We start from the raw sequence: 10,851 nt of genomic DNA on the forward strand, positions 1-10,851 counted from the left end.
CAGGAGCAAGGAGGACTAAGCAGAAACTATGAAATAAAAAGGTTTGAGAGTTTCCAGCAAAGTATTTATCTTATGAGTAAACTCGGGGCAAATTCTGAAGCGAGACTGATGTGTCACATCCCAGACACCATTTTCCTTCCTTTCTCATCAGGGAGAACTGATGTCAAGGCATGGAGCCCTTTCCCCTGCCTCTGCCTGCTGAAGTGTGTTGTTATTCAGGCTCTGATATCAGACATTTACACTTTAGTGAAAACTTAGGTCAGTGTGTTACTGCTCCCCAGGAGGATTTGTTTTCAAAGATTTAATTATAGTTTGCAAGGTTGTTAATTGCTTTGTCATAGGTTATATTGCAAGCAACTGAAACCACTCTGAGCAAATACAGAACCGTATTGGAAGAATAAGGCTCACAGCTTGTAGAACTAACTGAAAGAAAAGCTGAACAATCAGGTTTTGGAAAGGACAGGAGCCAAGTCACTTCTGTGAGATCTTTGCAGCAGTATCTCAGCACATTCTCTTCTTCTCTTCAGGGACCTCCCTCAAGATGAACTCTGATCTCAATCTCCCTCTCTCTCTCTCTCTTTTTTTAAGAGGGGAGGAGGGGCAGAGAGAGATGGAAAAAGAGAATCTTAAGCAGGTTCCACACCCAGTGCAGAGCCTAACACAGGGCTTGATCCCACAACCCTGAGATCATGACCTGAGCCAAAATCTGGAGTTGGACTCTTAACTGACTGAACCACCAGGTGCCCAGAACTCTGATCCTCTTAAGTTTCTGTGTCACTCTACTCAATATTCAAATGTTACAGAGAGAACATCTTAGCTGCTCCAGCTTGGATCCAACACCTTTCCCAGGGGGAGGACAGGGCCCCACGACTACAGTAATGGTTCCTCAAAGGAACACTGAAACACTCTTACTGAAAATAGAAAGGGACACTGCAAAAAAAAACCCCAAACAAAACAAAACAAAAAACCACGCATTTACTATAATCATCAGTTAAGGGAGTTGCACACACTGTAAACAGATGTAGGGCATAAACACGTGAGAGGTTTGATAAAAGGGGAGGATTGGCCCAGCACTTAGGGAGCTATCTTTCTTCACCTGGAAGACCCTCCTAAGAGACCCCTTCCTGGTATCCAATGATAGTATACAAGTCAAATGAGATGGAAGGGACTTTAGAATTCTTTCATGGTTTTCTCTCAAAAACTTTTAAATCAACACCTTATGATTTAACTGGATTTAAGAATACCATTGACTTCTATGAAGCCATATTTTGTGGTGTTTTGGGATGGTGCTGAAATGTGGTTTCTAAGGTAAATATATGAATGAACACTGGTATAACCAAATCACTAGTTTCAACTGTAGACCACTGGCCATCTACAGGGCTGACTAAATATGCAGTTTCCTGAGTACAACCTATTAAAGCAGTGTCATGGTGGGGAGTGTGTGGAGTGTGGAGGCTGATTCTAAACTTATAAGTTTTCACAAGTGGGTTTTTTAAATTAATTAAAAAAATTTTATTAACATATAATGTATTATTAGCCCCAGGGGTACAGGTCTGTGAATCTCCAGGTTTACACACTTCAAAGCACTCATCATAGCACGTACCCTCCCCAATGTCCATAACCCCACCACCCTCTCCCTACCTCCCCACCCCCTGGCAACCCTCAGTTTGTTTTGTGAGATTAAGAGTCATTTATGGTTTGTCTCCCTCCCGATCCCATCTTGTTTCATTTATTCTTTTCCCACCCTCCAAACCCTCCACGTTGCATCTCCCCTTCCTCATATCAGGAAGATCATATGATAGTTGTCTTTCTCTGATTGACTTATTTCACTAAGCATAATAACCCTCTAGTTCCATCTACATCATCGCAAATGGCAAGATTTCATTTCTTGCACAGGGGCCATGCTAATCTTCTCTGTATCGTTCCAATTTTGGTATATGTGCTGCCGAAGCGAGCACAAGATTTCATTTCTTTTGATGGCTGAATAGTATCCAATGTGTGTATATATATATATATATATATATATATATATACATACACACACACCACATCTTCCATTCATCTGTTAATGGACATCTAGGTTTTTTCCATAGTTTGGCTATTGTGGACATTGCCCGCAAGTGGTTTTGATGTGCACTTTAAGAACCACTGAACCAGACTCAACAACTCCCATTATTTATTGAGCATATACTCCATGCCAACCAGCATTCTAGAATCTGGGCATACAACAAAGAACAAGATTAATGAGGTTCTTGCTCTTTTGAAGTTTCTTTTGGGGAAGAAATTAACAAGGAACAAATACCCCCCCAAAATTAACTAACAAGATAATTAGAGTAAAATAAGGATTCTGAAGGAAAGGAAGAGGGTAATCTCAAGCTTCACATGACCAAACAGAAGCATTCATTTTTACCTGTCATTCTACTTCTTCTCAAGTCTCTTCCATCTCACATAACGGTGCCCTATCCACCCAGATGCTCAGACCAAAGGCCTAGAGATCATTCTGGATTGACTCCTCACTTTCCCTTCTTTCCCTTACCTCCCACGTGCATTCTATTAGCAAGTCATGTCGGGTCTACCTCCACATCCCTGTGTCCATTCACTTCTCATCTCCACAGCCACTCCAACAACAAGATTCAATTTCCTTTTGTGTGAATGACTTTAATGGCTTCATAACTGGCATCCCTGTCTGATCACATCGAGTCTATTTTCCACATGGCAACTACAGTGAAATTTTAAAAATGTTAATGAGACCCTACCCCTCTTTTATTTAAAACTACCCAAAAGTCAAACTCTCACCCTGATCTACCAGACTTACACGATCTAGCCCCCATCCAGCTCTTTTGGTCAAATCTGGGGCCCCTCGTCCCCTCGTTCACTCACCACGGTGCCCTTATCTCAGCCCCTCAGACATACTAAGCTTATGCTAGCCTTGTGACCTTTGAACTTGCTTTTCTTTCTAGCTAACAACTTCAGATAATCTGGGTCTGTGCGCAAAAGTTACCTCCTCAAAGAAGGTTTTTTCAGCATCCTATCAGAACCCTATTTCTACCCTAGTTGTTTTCTTTCTTTCAAGAGAGCATGTCTGCGGGGGGCAGGGAGGGGCAGAGAGAGGGAGCAGAGTCCACACCCAGTGCGAAGCCCAACTCCGGGTTGGATCTCACGACCCTGCGATCATGACTGGAGCTGAAATCAGGAATCCAAGGCTTAACTGACTGAGTCACCCAAGTGAGCCATTTTCAGTAGTCTGTTTTATTTTGTTCATAGCCCTTAGCATCTGAAAATACCCTTATTTATCATTTAGCATCTGTGTTTGCCAGTACAATAACATTTCATGAGTGCAAGGAAATCTGTCTGTTTTATTCTCTCTGCTATCCCTAGCACCCAGAAGAGGGGCTAGCCCACAGTAGGAGTTCAGTAAATACTGTGGTCTCACTGAATGAAAATAAGTGAGTGAATTAATGGAAAGTAACTCCAGGTGGGGCTCCTTAGATAGGCTGTCAGTAAACAAAGGCTGAGTTTTCAGGATTATGGGTTTGGGGATCACAAAATTCTAACTTTGCTCTACACAAACTCTTCATTCCCGACAAACAGGTTTACTGCTGTTCTGCCAACACACCTCATACTTTCCTGTCTTTGTTTAGTAAAGAGACCTAGGTCATGCATTCACCAGGAGCATGGCCCTGAGCAGAGTGTAGGGGGACCTGACTCAGAAAACTCACATACACACCTCTGCTCCTGCCGCCTCCATCATCAAAGACTCCGCTCCTCCTTCTTTTCCTGTCCCAGTCCTGCTCTTCTTCCTACTCTGGGACACCCTTCCTGCTTTCTCCAGCAGGAATTGGCCTCTCTCTTCCCTGACTCCTTTTGGACTCTATATACTACTTCCCCGGAATCTGGTATGCTTACCAAATGTGTGCCTTCGGTAAGTTACTCAAGCTCTCTGAAAAATAGGATTCATCTGAAAAATAGGATTAACAATACTGATTTAGCAAGATTGATAAAATGATTAAATATATATAAAATGCCAAGCACAGTGCTTGGCACGTAATCACTCATTAAATGATAATGATAACAATTACTATTTCTTTCTATTGATAATAAAACTATAATAACTGTCTTAATAATTATTAAAATGAAAAGTAATATTATTGACAATATGCAGATATTTATTGAATATTCACCATTTGCTAGGAGTGTCACATTTATTATCTCACCGGTGGTGATTTTGCAATTTGGCTGCTTCACACATTTGTATTTTATTTCCCAATTAGATGCTGAGGGTGTTAGTTATGTTAGTTAGTTATGTTATGGGTTTTTTGGGTTTGTTTTTTAAATCTTCTGAGGGCTGGACTAGTGCATAGTTCATAGCAAGTGCTCAAGAACTATTTGTTGCAAATGATATGATGATCTGTAGCTCTGAAATTTAGTGACTTGCAATATGTCAGAATGTAAGCTGACTTGGAAAATCAGACCAATTTGGCTTGTAATTTAAAACTTGAGTTTACATATGTCAGCTGCTACAATAGCATGCTGGTGAAAACTCTGCTTTCCATTCATTCCGTAAATACTTTGAACACCTACTGTGTGCCATACTCTATAGGCAAAGACTTCTAAAATAGGGAAATGATGCCATTCATTTGTCTGTATTTCTGGCATGTTTATAAAGCCCATTTTTGCAGTTGCTTATTCCTTCCAAGAGACTGGCTCTTAAGCTTTATCTAAGCACTTAGAGAATATACAGAACATACAGCGTAATGAATAGTTAGGTTCTGGAGTCAGAAAACCTTGGTTTGGATTATAGCTCCATTAATGCTTTGCTCTGAGATCCTGGGCAAGTTACTTATCCTCTTTAAGCTTCAGCTCCTTCATCTGTAAAATGCAAATAATAATAGTATCTACCCTTAGGGATTATTGTAGGTATGAGATAAAATAATGCATAAGAAGCATTCAGTACTGGCATACCATAAGAACACAACGTATTGGGGCACCTGGGTGGCTCAGTGGGTTAAGCCTCTGCCTTTGGCTCAGGTCATGATCTCAGGGTCCTGGGATCAAGTCCTGCATCAGACTCTTTGCTCAGTGGGGAGCCTGCTTCCCCCCACCCCCACCTCTCTGCCTACTTGTGATCTCTCTCTCTGTGTCAAATAAATATATAAAATCCTTAAAAAGAATAAAAAATAAAATTAAAAAAAAAAGAACACGACATATTAGCTATCATTAAACAAGAGTTCATATTCCTGTACCAAGCATACTAAGGACACTGGACAAGAAGAACACACCTTTAAACTCCCTTTTGAACAAAGAGAGAGGAAATGAGCATATACATAAGTTCCTTCATATGTCAGGTATTAGAGTAGAAGTTCTCCATATGTTACTCAGTCCTCACAATAGCATGGTGAAACATATTATCTTAGGGATGACGATGCTAGGATTTAGAAAGGCTAGTATCTTAACCAAGTTTTGCCATGGAAATGGTGGAGCCAGGGTTTGTCCTTCTGGAATGCCTCTCACATAATGAAAAAGAACCCACCTGCATTGCATTCATTGTGACCCTGAGATTCTCCATACATTGCATGGTTCCTATAGGATAGCCATGCCCAAACTTTAGTACATGAGAATTACTTGGGCTGCTTTAAAAAACCCTCAATCCAAGGCTCACCTTAAAAGAGTTTAATTCAAGGATAGGGACCAAGAATGAGTATTTTGGGAAATACCCTTAGGTAATTCTGTTGCAAGTGGTTACTGATCACATTCTAGAAAGAGTGCCATCAGGTGTAAAATCGGATTTAAAATTAGGTGATTTATAGGACATATATATTAAAGATTAGCCGCTGAAATCTTAAGGCCTATGACCATGTGATGAAATGTAAAGATAAACTGGCATATCTTAGGTTTCACTCACCAATTGCATACTTTGTATTCATTTTATTTTTATTTTTTTCAAAGATTTTATTTATTTATTTGACAGACAGAGATCACAAATAGGCAGAGAGGCAGGCAGAGAGAGAGGAGGAAGCAGACTCCCTGCTGAGCAGAGAGCCAGATGATTCGGAGCTCTATCCCAGGACCCCAGGATCATGACCTGAGCCAAAGGCAGAGGCTTTAACCCACTGAGCCACCCAGGCGCCCCTGTATTCATTTTATAGTTTCTTTACACAGAAACTGGTTTTGTATGAGTTTTTATGTCCTACCTGTGAGTGGGTTTCTCAGTTGGAGTATCTTATTTGTAGAAGTTGTTTGTTTATTGGCAGTTATTTATTTAGCTATGGTGATTTTAAAGCTTCCACCAACTGGAAAATGAATATATGAGGATAAATATCTTTTTTTAAAAAAGGAGGAGACCACTGAGGGTGATATTTCATTAGTGTTACAGAAATTTATCAGGCCTGATTACTTAAACAGTTGTATAAGGATCTGTCAGGTATTTAGTTGAAATAATTCTTTTAAAAGAAACCATATAGGTCACATAGTACTAATAAAATATGTTGATGAGTCTTTGAGTATTGTCCTGATTATGTCTCCTCAGGGAATGAAGAACTCATTAGCATGAGTTTCATGTCAGTCCTTCCTACTCTGTTCCCCAAGTACTTTCCAAACAGGCGGGGCATAAAAGGGGGATCACAATGTATATAGCATGGCCAGGTTTCAAATGAATAGCTCATCCAGCCCCACCGATTAAGTACATGACATTATGTAGTATGAAAAGGCTGTTGTGCTTCACTGAGTTTACTTTTCTGTCTGAGAACTTTTTCAAAAACGTATATTTTGGCAAAGGGATGGAGAAGGTTCTCCATATAAATTCTTAGCTCTTCACATTCAACTGCAGAAGCATATTCCCCAGTCCAGGAAAAAAAACACAAAGCTGAGAAGTTTGTTAAATTGGAAGAGCAGGGTGCCTGTGAGCCTGTGAACACACACACACACACACACACACACACACACACTCACACGGAGAGATAAACCTGTTTGCTTTCTGAAACAATAAGTAGTAAAACAGGTTGTTTAGGATAAAGTCCCTTGAACTAGATAATTACTTTTAAATACATCTGCCTATAATAATACCTTATATTTACGTAGTCCTTTGAAAACTTCAAAGCATTTTTCCTTTTTTTATTTCATTTGAACTTCACAACCACCCTATGAAGTAGGTATAGCATATCCTATAATCCACCAGCACCACCACCTAAAAGATAGCTAAACTGAGGCACAAGCATGTCAAGAAACTTGTTTGAGGTCATATAACCAGTCGGTGTCACAACTAGAACTAGAGCACTGGAATTTTGAAACTTAAGCCTGTGTTTTCTTGGCAGAAAGTGTCTTGGCTACTGCTTGATCTACCCAGAGTTCATGTGGAGATTTGCGGCTACAATTTAATTGGAGAATACAAATCAGGCATGCCTAAAGAGCTCTACAGAAAGGAGATTGTTTCTGTTAGATCATGACTGTGTTAGAAAAGGGAGGTAGAGAATAGAGTCAGTTGTTTCAGACAATGCAAATTGCAAACAAACAAAAACACTTTGTAATCAGTTTCTGGATATTTTGGGGTCTATTCATTCATTAATTCGTGTATTCATTTTTTAAAGTATCTGTTAAGTGCCTTTATATAAGAGACTGTACTCAGAACTTTTAGGAAGAGACAAAGAAATGCATTTAATTGGGAAGGGTTTGAATTATGCAGATAATTGCCATTTTATTCATGTCTATTAGCACCTGGTAAATGAAATGCCTTCTTTGCAGAAGACCAAGATAACAAAAACACATGAAGAAATTGGGCAACTAATTTCCTTCGATTATCTCCCTGTAGGAAGCATTCTTTTTTTTAAATCAGGTAATAAATTGTCTTGCTAGATACATAAAATACCAAGTTTGCTATGTGATCTAATGTAACACAGATTTTAACTGTAATACCCCCTTGAAACTAGGGAGAGTGGGCTTAGGTCAATGTTAAGAGGAACACCAGATCAGGACTGAAGGAAAACTGTTCCTATCTAACAGCACGAAAAATAACTTCCAAAAAGCATCTCTGAAGGCCAGAATTAAGTCTGTAATACTTTCCTCTGCCTGGCTCTTGAACTTTTCCTCTTGGCAGGCATACTTAAGAATGTAGACAAAAGGGGGGGCGCCTGGGTGGCTCAGTGGTTTAAGCCTCTGCCTTCGGCTCGGGTCATGAACTCAGGGTCCTGGGATCGAGCCCCGCATCGGGCTCTCTGCTCAGTGGGGAGCCTGTTTCTTCCTCTCTCTCTGCCTGTCTCTCTGCCTACTTGTGACCTCTCTCTCTGTCAAATAAAAATATATTAAAAAAAAAAAAATGTAGACAAAAGGGAACAGAGGCACCAATGGGCCCAAGGAAACAACCAATAGAGTTGAAGTCCCTATCATTTGGGTGGAAGATATAAGCAAGAGTTTGCCAATGAGTGGTGTTCCCTTGGAAGACACTTAAAAAAACAATTCCTGGACAAAATTCTTCACTTTCTAGTGTAAAGCCAAAGACAAAATTTGTGCTAATATTTGCACACATTGTTAAGCACTTGTTTGATATTTTTTAGTTTATACTACATGTACACAGACAGTGTCACTGAGTGAAACTACCATTTTTTGTTGTGACAGCCCCCAGTGTGTGTATATGAAACCATGTATATGGTCATATATGTTGTTTGTTTGCCTTGTGTGTTTGTGAAGAGTGGAGAGTCAAAGTAAAACCCAACGCTGTCCTTAACTCTGTCCTCGTTTAGTTCTCTGGGTTTCTATTCTTTCCATTTATAAAATTACAGAATTGAAGTCAGTGAGCTCTAAACTCTGTTTCAACTCTACCATCTAGCAATGCTCAGTTTTTAAATACTTTCATTATCATTAAACACTATGTACTTTAATACCCTTAGTAATATAGTATGGTCCTGCTTTAAGAAAACTGGTCATATATACAAAATCTTAAGTCAGATAAAATTAAGTTTATTCCTTTTACAAAAATGATTATTTGATCTACAAAATAATTTCCAAAATGGTAGTAAATAACAAACTCTGGTTATACATTTAAAATAAAGATTTATTTATTTTTATTTTTTATTTTTTTAAAGATTTTTTGTGTCCCTAAAGATTTATTTTTAATTCAAGTTTCCATGAAAAGTAATTTAGAATGTGACATACTTGCATTAAATAACAAAAATATAAGCATACAAATGTCATAAAATCATAGTATTTTGGAATGCCAAAGGAAAATTTCCATCCAACATCATCATTTTACAAAACAGAGAACTAAGGACCTAATAAGATTACATATTAGTTCAAGATCACAGCTGTAGGTAACAAAGGCCCAGCAAGGAAAATTGCAAAACATTTTCTGTTTTTCTCTACTCATATTTTGAGGCCACACCTCTACTTTTACCTATGAAGAAAATAATCACATCTGTTCATTGCTTAAATCAAGGAATATTAATTATTGAATAAAATTTAAAGTTATAATGCAGATGATCAGGTTCTTCCTGGATGGGCACATTACATTTTAGTAAATAGTAGATTCATATGCATTTGAAGTAAGTTAATCTACTTACTTTATTTTTGCTGATTTCTGAATTGCCACTAAAGTAGAATAGTGCTCTCCTGTTATTGTCTAGAATTGATATTTTTTTGTTTTTCCAGAAATAATACTGTGATCTTTATAATATGAATACACACTGAGGGGCGCCTGGGTGGCTCAGTGGGTTAAAGCCTCTGCCTTTGGCTCAGGTCACAATTCCAGATCCTGGGATAGAGCCCCACATCAGGCTCTCTGCTCAGCGGGGAGCCTGCTTCCTCCTCTCTCTCTCTCTCTGCCTGCCTCTCTGCCTACTTGTGATCTCTCTGTCAAATAAATAAATTAAAAAAATACACACTGAAATCTGTCAATAACATATTTTCTAATACCAACATCCACTGAAATCCCAGGTTTGCTTATAAGTGTTAGAAGGCTTGACTTCACTGCTCCCAGTCACATGAAAGAGTTTTATTATTCTTTTTGAATTCTTGTATTAAATGCTAATAACCTCCTTTTATTTGGCTATCATTTTAGTACAATGATTGGAAATTAAATATTAGCACAAAATACTAACTGGTTTCCAGGCACACCGCTTTATTTTTGCCATGGACCCCAATGTTTGAAGTTAGCAGGGCTCTTTAAAACTAGTGTGCTTCCAGCATTTCATTGATTCGCACTAAATCAGTGCCCCGATCATCCATCCGGTCAGTTTTAACCTTGACCTCCCACAGCTGTACTGCTTTACTCAGTCCCAAAAAGTCCCTGCTTCTGCTGCTTATGAAGCAATAGTAGAGAGGAGAAACAAAGCCCATTCCTTTAAGAAAGATTCCGCCTCCTTTTTTATAAGCAAACGTCTGATGGTAACTGGGGAGTCTCTACTAAGTCACTTTACTACTCAGCATTGGGAGAAGCTGCAGCGGCTGCTGTGGCTGCCGCCGCCGCCGCCGCCGCTACCGCCGCGGGTCTGAGGCTGCAGTGGGCTCCTGTGCAGCACTGCAGAACCCACACCTACAGAACACACACGTCTACTACCCTTGACACAAGAACGCCTTGCATCTCCCGCGGGTAAGCCAATCTTTTATCCATTTGGTCCAGAAACTGTGGGAAAGGGAATGATCACGGAAACGATGGCTCATCAGACATGCTTAAAATGGATTATGTTAATTTGCCTTCTTTGGGGAGGGGGTTGTTTAGATTTGTGAGTGGCAAATGCTCTATATAGTGGAGACTATTGTCTGGTAAGTGCTGTTAACATACTTTATTTATTTTTGCTATTCATAAAAGGCTAACCTTGATGCATGCAGAAGCTTTTCATTTTTTTCTTTATAAATGCAAAAAAA

General features: G+C 39.3%; 1 protein-coding gene and 1 non-coding gene across 2 annotated transcripts in view; one reads left to right on the forward strand and one right to left on the reverse strand.

The window, feature by feature from the left end:
• Positions 1-1,850: 1,850 nt before the first annotated feature.
• LOC123955863 lies at positions 1,851-1,958 on the reverse strand. Its single transcript, XR_006821407.1, has one exon. It is a non-coding gene; the product is annotated as a U6 spliceosomal RNA (small nuclear RNA).
• Positions 1,959-10,389: 8,431 nt separating this feature from the next.
• ADD3 (adducin 3) overlaps positions 10,390-10,851 on the forward strand; it is a 126,123-nt gene continuing 125,661 nt past the window's right edge. The window contains exon 1 of the mRNA XM_046027097.1: positions 10,390-10,576. The gene's annotated coding sequence lies outside the window, so the exon portion shown is untranslated. The remainder of the gene's footprint in view (positions 10,577-10,851) is intronic.

The sequence above is a fragment of the Meles meles genome, chromosome 13 (assembly GCF_922984935.1).
Source record: "Meles meles chromosome 13, mMelMel3.1 paternal haplotype, whole genome shotgun sequence".
Taxonomy (NCBI): domain Eukaryota; kingdom Metazoa; phylum Chordata; class Mammalia; order Carnivora; family Mustelidae; genus Meles; species Meles meles.